The 9,521-nt window shown below is 37.3% G+C and overlaps 1 protein-coding gene across 1 annotated transcript in view; it reads left to right on the top strand.

Annotated features, from left to right (window-relative positions):
* The first annotated feature begins 391 nt into the window (after positions 1-391).
* The window catches only part of map2 (microtubule-associated protein 2), an 84,274-nt gene continuing 75,144 nt past the window's right edge, over positions 392-9,521 (top strand). The window contains exon 1 of the mRNA XM_016673879.1: positions 392-488. The gene's annotated coding sequence lies outside the window, so the exon portion shown is untranslated. The remainder of the gene's footprint in view (positions 489-9,521) is intronic.

Here is a 9,521-nt window from a genome sequence, read left to right as displayed (position 1 = left end):
ATTATTTCAACATGATAAAAAAAAAGTCTCAACCATCATCATCATTAAATTTCATAAGACAAACAGCTACACTTCAGTTGTCTTTTTTCCCCCTCTATCAACGACGCTATGACGCACCTGCCGAAAAGAAGTGCCACTTTTTATGGTCATAAAAATGTTTACGGTGACTGTCAGCATTATCACATTTTATTGGTGCATGGAGCTGAATCGGCAGGCGGTGATAGCTGTCTTTCTAGCATTAATTTACATTAAATTTTTACTATTTACTCTGTTTTTCCCTCATACTACCGAAAATGAATGACAATGCAGACATATTTTGATTCAACCACTATGGTAGTTTCTAGCAAGAATGGCTCCTCCAGAGCACCGTAGTAACCTGTATAAACAGGAACCGGCACGCCTAGTTCCGGTATTACGGTAACTGAAAGGCTGCGTTGCTTCTGTGTCAGACAGACCGGTGTTTTACTGGAAGACGCCGAGCCGAACAGGTAAAGATTTTATACTTCTTTTACTCACTGCCGGCGTTGTAATGCAGCAGAAAACACAATCTGTAGCTCAATTAAAAAGCCTAAGACATTAACATTGAGGCAATCTTATCATCAGACAATAAGTGAATGTTTTAAGGAGCTCAACCTCTTTGATGAGGTGTGGGAAAAAAATGAGGCATTGTTCGTGCATAACAGAACTGGATCTCGGTTCTTGTGACTGTACGTGTGGTGGTTCTGTGGTGCCATTCAGCTTTTAAAGGGACGATTCTGCGGCTTTAATCTGATGTGAAATCACTGCTGAGCAACAGATCTAGAAACCCAGATTCTGTGGAGGGAGAGACCTGCTGATTGACCTAATTGTCCTGTGTCTTATTGGTCCAATTATACGCACTGTTTCTATGTGAGGAAATTAAATGATAAAAAAAAAAAAAAAAATGTCTGCATTGGGCTTTGGAAAGGCTTCACCTACTGCGGTGCCTGCAGGAACTTGGCTGGCTGCGGTGCCACTGAATGACCATCAAGCTCCAGAGACTATATAGCTACACAAACATACAGTATAAAATGAATATGGATGTTAAAAACAAGTGCTTAAATATAGCTGCTTGCTATATATATTTTTTCTCTAATGACAGAGAAGAGAGAAGGGGAGAGAGCTGCAAAAACCAGTGCTGAGTCATATTGGCGTGCCCCCTGATTGATCACACATCCCAATAATCTGCATTTCTGCTATTAATATTTCCCATTCCATGTTAAACATCAGTAATATATAGCCTACTATTGTCAACATAGTCTATTTCATTCTGAAATAAAATATGACTTTTTCATACATTGCTCTATTGTGAATCTAATGTAAAAAAAAAAAAAAAAAGCCTGTAATTTACCCCGTCTGAGGTCAAATTGCTCCCTCTGAATGGATATTTGGTTAGCTCACACAAGATGGATTTCTCACTTAGAGCATGCTGGCTTCAGTCACATCTCATTTACATATTGGGGGCTGGGGGTTGGATATCGATTTCCCTTTGTGGAGTCCACTTGCTCCAGTGTCTGCACATACATTTTGATGCCTCATGCATTCAAGATGAGGGTGGGATTCATGGAGTCCTGCAGATTGCCGAGCGCACCATGAAGGTATTTGTCTGGAGATTCTGGCTGAGTGTTCCACCTGCTTTCCTTTGTTATGCTGGCAGGAATTCATCTAGGATTTATTTATTAATTTTTTTTCGCATGTTACACAATGCCATTAACGTGAATGATCACAGCAAGTGGGTGTGATCTGCATCATATGACCTGCATTAATATCCCTTTTATTCAGTGTGCATTTAAGTTATATATATATATATATATATATATATATATATATATATATATATATATATATATATATATTTGGATACTCTTTGGCAATGCAGTTAGATAAGAACTTGGTGAAATTCGGTGTGTCAAGCCAGTCAGGGTTTGTTTACTGTTTGTTTTTGCCTAAGTCCTAGAGGGGAACTGGATCTTTAAGATGTGCGTGCCAGTTTTTACAATGTATTACGAGGTAGTCATACCCCTAGAATGTTTCCACACTCGTCACATTTTGATCCATGAATTTGTGTTTTAGTAGGATTTTAGATGTAGGACCAACACAAAATGGCACATAGGCGTGAAATGCAAAGAACATCATGCGTGGTTTTCAGAATTTTTCACTAATTATGTCTGAAAAGTGTGTCCATCTTCATCCCTGCTGTGGAGAAGTTCAGAGCAGAATTTGGCTAAAAAACAAGGGGGGCCCAAAATAGATGGCAAAATAAAACAGTTCTTGCTGTGATACAGACTGTTCTCTAAGCAAAGGCATTTGCTTTTTGCCCTTCAAGTTGTGAGCCAGACACATAACTGAATATCCAGTAACTAAACGTAATCTGCTTTATAGCACAGCCTCCTTGGATCATTTTCTCTCAGTGGAGAACAGGATTCTATAAAGATGTCCTTAAAACCTTTGCACACTATTTAGCTCTTCTCTCTAGCATGAATGCATAAATATATGTATATTTTTGTGAAATTCCAAAATTGGAAGCTTTACCAATTGACACTAAGTTCTATATTGCAAAATTACATTGGATGAGCTAATTTTTTAGTTTGCTACGGGTCCCTACAGGATGATAACATTTTGGTTATTTTCCAGACAGCTCAAAAGGAAAACCATCTAAAATCATCTAGGAAGAACCTAAGCTGTCCAGTTACTGCGTCACCCTGAATCATCATTGTCATTAGCTCAGTCAGTTGTTGGAGTCAGCAGTCCAGGAAGAGGTGCCAGCTTGGTGTGGTAGCCGTGCTGTCTGCCTGTTCACACTCAAGTAGTGGTAGTGCTTTGCATAAGATTGGTGTGTGTGTGTGTGTGTGTGAGAATAAGGTAACTTAATCCTAATTCTCAGTGATATGAATGACATAAAATCTGCCAGAAGACATGGAGAGACACAGACAGTCACATGCGCACACCTCTCTTGTTTGTCACATCTTGACACAGTGCTGCATGTGCAGTTATCTCTGTGTGTGAGACAGAAGAAAGTGGGAAACAAATCTCTGTATAATAAAGAGAGGCTTTCAGTGGCAGCAGCACCAACGCATTTTGTCACGCAACTAACATGTCTGCCACCTGGTCGTTTACTATCGCTGCCTTTCTGGCTCAAAAATGTTTTTTTTTTTTTTTTTTGTTTTTTTTTCCCAGTTTTTATCACAGTGGTCAGTGTGGCTATGCAAGTAATCAGGTTACATTTTAAGGCTTCTTCAGTGTGACAACACAGTTGAATCCTTTATTGAGAAATAAAACATTCATTTCAAAATATTAAGAAGATACAATGCCTTGCAAACACATAATCCTTTAGGTTTTTTTTAATATTCTATGCTAGTACAACCATAAAATTAAATGTTCTGCTTTGGGATGTAATACAATAGATCCACACAAAGTAGCACATAATAGTCAAGTGGAAGAAAAAATGCCATAAAGTTTACCTATACAACACCAGAGTCAATCCTGTGCAGAACCAATCATAAATGGGATGGTGTGAAGGTGAACAAAAAATTTTCACTGTTTGCCTCATCACTTATCTTCAACATTTTTTAGATCCAGACTGATTGGCTATTTAAACAAATGGAAATGGTTTGATCTAAACCACTCTTTTGTAGATCTGGTTGGGTGTTTTAACTTGCTCTCCTGCCAGAAGGTGGCCTTTAGCTTCAGTCTTATGTATTTTGCAGCTTAAAATAGGTTTTCTTCAATAATTTTTCTGTTTTTAGCTCTCTCCAGAGGAAATGTCTTCCTGCAGAATGACACTGTCCCCACCATGTTCCATGTTTCAAAGTGGGATGATGTGTTTAGGTTGAAAAACACCCATCTAGGGACAAGTGCTGCGGATTAACTATAAGCACTGTGGCGCAAACATGGCACTACGATTCTCTTCAGTTTGTCTATGTCGATGTGTGTCTGTCCCTATCAAATAAACTTAAATAAATAAATAAAGAAATTAAATGCTAGTTTTCAGTCATGCATAAAACTTGACTTGCAGGCCAAAAAAGTTTAACTTTGTGTGCATCGAACAAGAGGACAGATTTTTAACATGTCAACTGTGTCCCCTAATCACAAACGGTGTTCAGTGGTTTTTCTGATGCAAGATGTTTGTTTATCAAAGTTGTCTAACAAATCTCTGGGCCTTTCACAGAACGTCTCGATTCATACGAAGGTGAGAATAAACACAGATGGACTTAATTTATCGTTAACTAAAGGCAATTGTTTGCATTTGACTTTATCTAGGGGGATTATAGTAAAGGCAGGTGAATGCAAAAGTGCAAATTCATGCCACAATTTTCAGTTATATTTATTTGTAAACAAAAAAAAATAAAAATAAGTATTTTCCTTCCACTTCACGACTATAAGCTGCTTTGCGTTGGGTTACCCATTAAAACCTTCAATAAAATGCAATAACACATGAAGCTGTAACTTGACAAAATGCAAATACTCTTTTAAAAGAGATGAATACTTTTAAGAGCATTTCAAATCTCTTAAAAGTATGGATACTTTTAAAAGAGACCATACATATCTGAATATGTTTGTGGAAACAGGAACTGGGGAAAACCTTTAAATCATATGAAGGACAGGGTTTTGTTTTCCACTTTTAATGCTTTTTGATTGCATTAAATACAATTGGGTAAAAGACATCAAATAAATTATTTACCGTTCGGCCTTGTTGTCTCTGCTAATGAAATGTGTTATTGTCTCTTGGACCTCGTCGTCTCTTCTTGAATGTTCTGCTGTTTGGAAGAACAGTGTGTTTCTATAACCTCTATCAATATCTTCTTTGCAGTTTGTCATTTTGGGTCTAAATGTTGTTGCTTTGAATTTTATTTGGCTTTCAAGACAGTACTGAATTCTAATTTCAGCCTTTGGATTTTGCCAGAACAGCTTTTTTTTTTTTTCCATTTGTTTACCAGTGAAGCAAAGCTAATTATTGTTTCTCTATCATCCGCCCTCCCTCGCTTGCATATCTTTCATTTTGGGTCCTATTCTGCACCCAAACTCTCTCAAAATGTTTTTAACTGCAGAGCTAAAATCCAGGATTATCTCTCACACGAGGCACCTAAAGTAGATCTACCTTGTGTTCAAGGACAGAACATCTTAAAGCAAAGTGGAAGGGTAAAAGAGAAATGATGGGTATGGGTGCAGGACAGGGATTCATACATTCATCACAGTAATTTAATGCCTTTGCCAAAAACAACAAAAAAAAAAAGTTTGGAACACGATCTGAAAGGCAATGTGTCGGCTAAGATCACCCCAAATGTTCGTGAATAACCATTAAAATTCCTATTAAAGCGTGGTGCAGAATGCTGGTCACTGATGTATGTGTGCATTTGATTTAAAACAACTATTTCTATAGTCTAAATAAAATTGCATGTTTAATTCTTTAGAACTGTCATATAGTTAAGCTAATAACTCCTAACTGATCAACACAGAAAATGGATGGCATTAGTTGTGATCCTATTAGGTTAGCCTTAAAATTTTGATGCAGTGGAGAATGTTGACTTCATTTGTTGCGTTATTATCAGGGAAATGACCTGTCTAAGATTTGGGGCCATTGTTTCTTTTACGACTTGTGGCATACATTTGTCCGTACGTCCTCCAATGACCGGTTTGTTAGATAATCAAAGGGTAGTATGTCTAACTGGCTAGGGGATTGCTGCTCTTTATTTAATTCCAGTGGAACAGCTGGGTTTAAGCCATCAGATCCCCTAAAATAAGCCCAGATTTTTGTATTGAACTGTACTCAAATACTTTAATGCAGTTTTCACTCCTTGCCTATTTTCTTCATTTCTTTTCCCACACTCTTTGACCATTTTTTTTTTTTTTTTTTGGGTAATGTCGTTTGTGTCCGGTGTGAACATTCGCTGCCTTGATGCTCTGTCCAATTGGTTAACTGCTACAATTACATGTAAAATGCATGTTTATAGCACTTGTTTTTGCTAGTTTGGATTTTATAAGGGCTGTTGAAGAGTGTGTGGGTGTAGAAATGCAGATAAATGGCCAGCCACTTTAACAATAACCCACAGAGGGTTGAAAATGGAGGAAAATCTCACGACTGTAAATGGTTTAACATTAATCAAACTAGTTACATCGAATGTACCTGAGGATTTTTATTTTGGCAGTTTTAAAACACCAAAATGGTTTCAAAAATATGTTATGTATGTTGAAAGCAAGTAAGCAAAATGTAAGTTCATACTCCTTGACAGTTTGCTGTCTATATTCAATTAAAAATCCAACACACAGTAAACTATTTCGCGGAGGTTTAAGCAAAAAAAGACAATTCAAATTGATATGATGACACATATCAAAATGCAATTAAAATTTCTCCTGTTCACTGCTGTGTTATGCAACACTTTCACACTTCCCATCAAAGACCCAACACTCCTGAGATGGGTTCAAAGCAAGCCCGATTCCTTTCGAGCCGAAGAAATTCCCACAACCTTCTACATCCTTGTTAGCAAGTGTTTACTAGCTAAACAGATATCAGTCATGTACAGAGGGGTGAGTATTCCCCAGCCAGACTTCCTTTCATCTGAGTCAAAATGACCAATTTTCACCCCTGTCTCTTGGTAAAATGTTGCCATGGTACACTTGCAGAAATCCAAAACAGATGCGTGGATAGGTTGGAGAATCGGGCTCATTTATAAGTATAAAATGAAAGGGCATTTTGCACAGTGTGAATCCTGTCAGTTCCCAACGCTGAATATTTGCCGTTTATGGAACCGCAATCAGACAGTTTATAATCAGACGTATCTATTTGTCTGTCATTTTGTCTGAGAAAGAATGCAGATGGACATCCTGCTTGTGCTGATTCTGAATATTAACAAGCTTACATAAACTGCTCGGGCTACACACTCTGTCAGCCTAATTGCATTTCACATCAGTTTAGTGAACGGCTTTAATATTACTGCTCCTCTTAATGGCTTTTCTTGATGGAGCACAGAGGTTGATGGTGACGCCCCCCCAAGGTCTGCAACGTAGACCAGACACAGAAGCTGCTAAATGAAGGCACTCCACTGCAATAAAATCTTTATTTTTATTTTCTTCCAGCAGAGTAAACAAAGCATAGAGCACTTAACTGAACAGCACATTAAGGGCTTTTTGTCCATTTGCATTAACACGTCCTGAATAATGCCTCTGTTTAACAAAAAGACTGTTTGATAGGTGAAAAATAAACAGAAGATACCCAAGACTCTTTCAGTCAAGGTGAGTCAGAATTCCATTTAATTACAACAAGTTGATTGAAACTACCTCCCAAATTAAAATGAAATGGCAATTTTCTTAGACATTATATTAAAGTAAGAATAGAACTTGCATATTTTAAAAAGAAAACCTGTCCTTTCAAATTTTGAGTAAACATGAAACGTAGTGCAACTAAATCCATCCTAAATGTCAACAAACAGAAGTGATTTGTTTGTTCTTATACCATACCCCAAGAAGCTGAAAAAGTCCAAGTTTTGATTTGAAGCAATTTAAGAATGTCTGTCAATATGGAGCTACTCGGAAAAACTAGGCATTTACCAAATTGATGGATCTTTTAAAGAAGTTTGAGAGCTTCTTTCCGAGGCCAATTTGACTCTTGCTGGTGTGATGTTACAATAATAATAAAGCCAGGTAAATTTGTTGTTCATCACAGACATAGTACAAGAAAAGTATATTTCATGTAGTGCGCCGTATTGTCTCAGCTGTTATCCATTCTTCGTTTTTGTTTATGTTTTTTATTTTTTCCATTGCCTTTTGTTCTAGCTTTCCCAGATTCCCACCATATTGTCGATATTGTCACCAGACACTTTGCGGCTTGTGTGATCTGCAGTTTTGAGCTTCTTGAGGATCTGTGGGAATTCCAGACGGAAAAGCTTGCAAGTTAGACATGAGAGGAGAACATGAATAATTCTTGAAATGTTTTGAAGATTTCCATTTTATCTGCTCGGCTGTCGTCTTCAGGGAAGCAAGTCGTTCCTTTTCCAGTTATGTCACAAACGGTTGAGGAAATCCTGCACACAAAGCGAAAGCACACATCCACACAAATTAGCACAAATATAAACACGGTACACATGACCTGACAGGCATCTGAAGTATCTGATGATTCCTGTCTGTATTTTTTTTTTTGTGCGTTTGCTGTTGCTCCAATTTGAACAGGCTTGTACTCAGACTTTTATTCAGATATTGATTAAAAACAAATTATTATTTTAAAAGATCTAAAAGAAAAGCAGGGTTTGAATATTATCATCAGCTTATTTTTTAAATGAGTCAAATCTCTCGGTACGAAGTAAAAACAAACAAAGCTAGTTCCACAGTCAAGGTGCAACATCCTGGAAAGAGTGATCACGTCAAAGTTTATGTCTGGTCCTTTGGATTGCAAGTAGATTTCTTTTTTGAAAGTTGTAGTATGTGGATTTAAGACGTCAGTAATGGAAGACACAGCTACGTGTTGCAGAAGAGCTCCTCTGTTTGTTGATTGAAAATATTTCTCAAATGATAAAAACAGTTTCAAATTATTTTGAGATATTTATTGGGATTTACAATCCTACAGAATTTGGCTTGACAGCTGAGTTAAAAAAATAAATAAAAATCTTGTCTTTTGGTCCATGTGTACCAAAAGTAAATGAAGCTATGATTATTTGGCTGAGAGGCGCCTGAGATGGATTTATAAAGAATAGCTTCGGAGAATGGGAGTTGTAGGAGGATCAAAGTAAAATGATACTTTGTTTCTTTATAACTTTCAGAAAGACAGAGGTGGGTGGATATCAACTGGACTTGAAGAAGCTTCTCTGTTTTTTAAAATGGTGCTGATGTCCTTAAGATCTAGAGTGAAGGACAAACATGACTTAGAAGATGACGAGGCGGATAAAGAGAGAATTGGCGAAGGTTAAGAATTAGCGGTAAGATTCAACATTTCAGTCTTGGAGGACGCCAGAAAGTTGTTGCGTTCAGACTTTGATGATGCAGATACGAGATGAGCTCGAGAAGAAACAATTATGTCAAACAAAGGCTTTGAGGGGGTTTTGAAAGGAGGATTCAGCAGAATTCTCCCCTCCGCCTCCTTTTCTAAAGCTACATAACTGCTGTCTACATACAGTAATTAAGCCACGGTTTGAAAGAGAAGCAGATGTTGTTTTCCATTTAAAATAAATAAACTTTTTATGATCAATCCTCTATTGGTAAACTGCATCAAGCAAAATGCTCAACAGCCGACTAGAGGACCATAAAGAGAAGGTCACTGGTGTGCTTTTCACACCAATTATGATTACACAACTGGGTGTTTTTACCATTGTTCCAATGTGCACATGGCCATTCTTCAGTATTCTGACAATATTACCAACTTCCCTGTAAATGTGTTTAAATTGGTTCACTCCATCTTTTTACTATCAGTCTGCATACAATTATTTTTTTTGTGTCAAAGAACCTCTGGGATATTAAAGGAATTTAATACTGATGCTGACATCCTATAAGCCTATTCTAGATTCAACTGAGATATG

The sequence above is a fragment of the Poecilia formosa genome, unplaced genomic scaffold (assembly GCF_000485575.1).
Source record: "Poecilia formosa unplaced genomic scaffold, Poecilia_formosa-5.1.2 Scaffold84, whole genome shotgun sequence".
In the NCBI taxonomy this organism is placed as follows: domain Eukaryota; kingdom Metazoa; phylum Chordata; class Actinopteri; order Cyprinodontiformes; family Poeciliidae; genus Poecilia; species Poecilia formosa.
The sequence above is the reverse complement of the archived record's forward strand: the minus strand, read 5'-3'. Positions and strand labels throughout refer to the sequence as shown.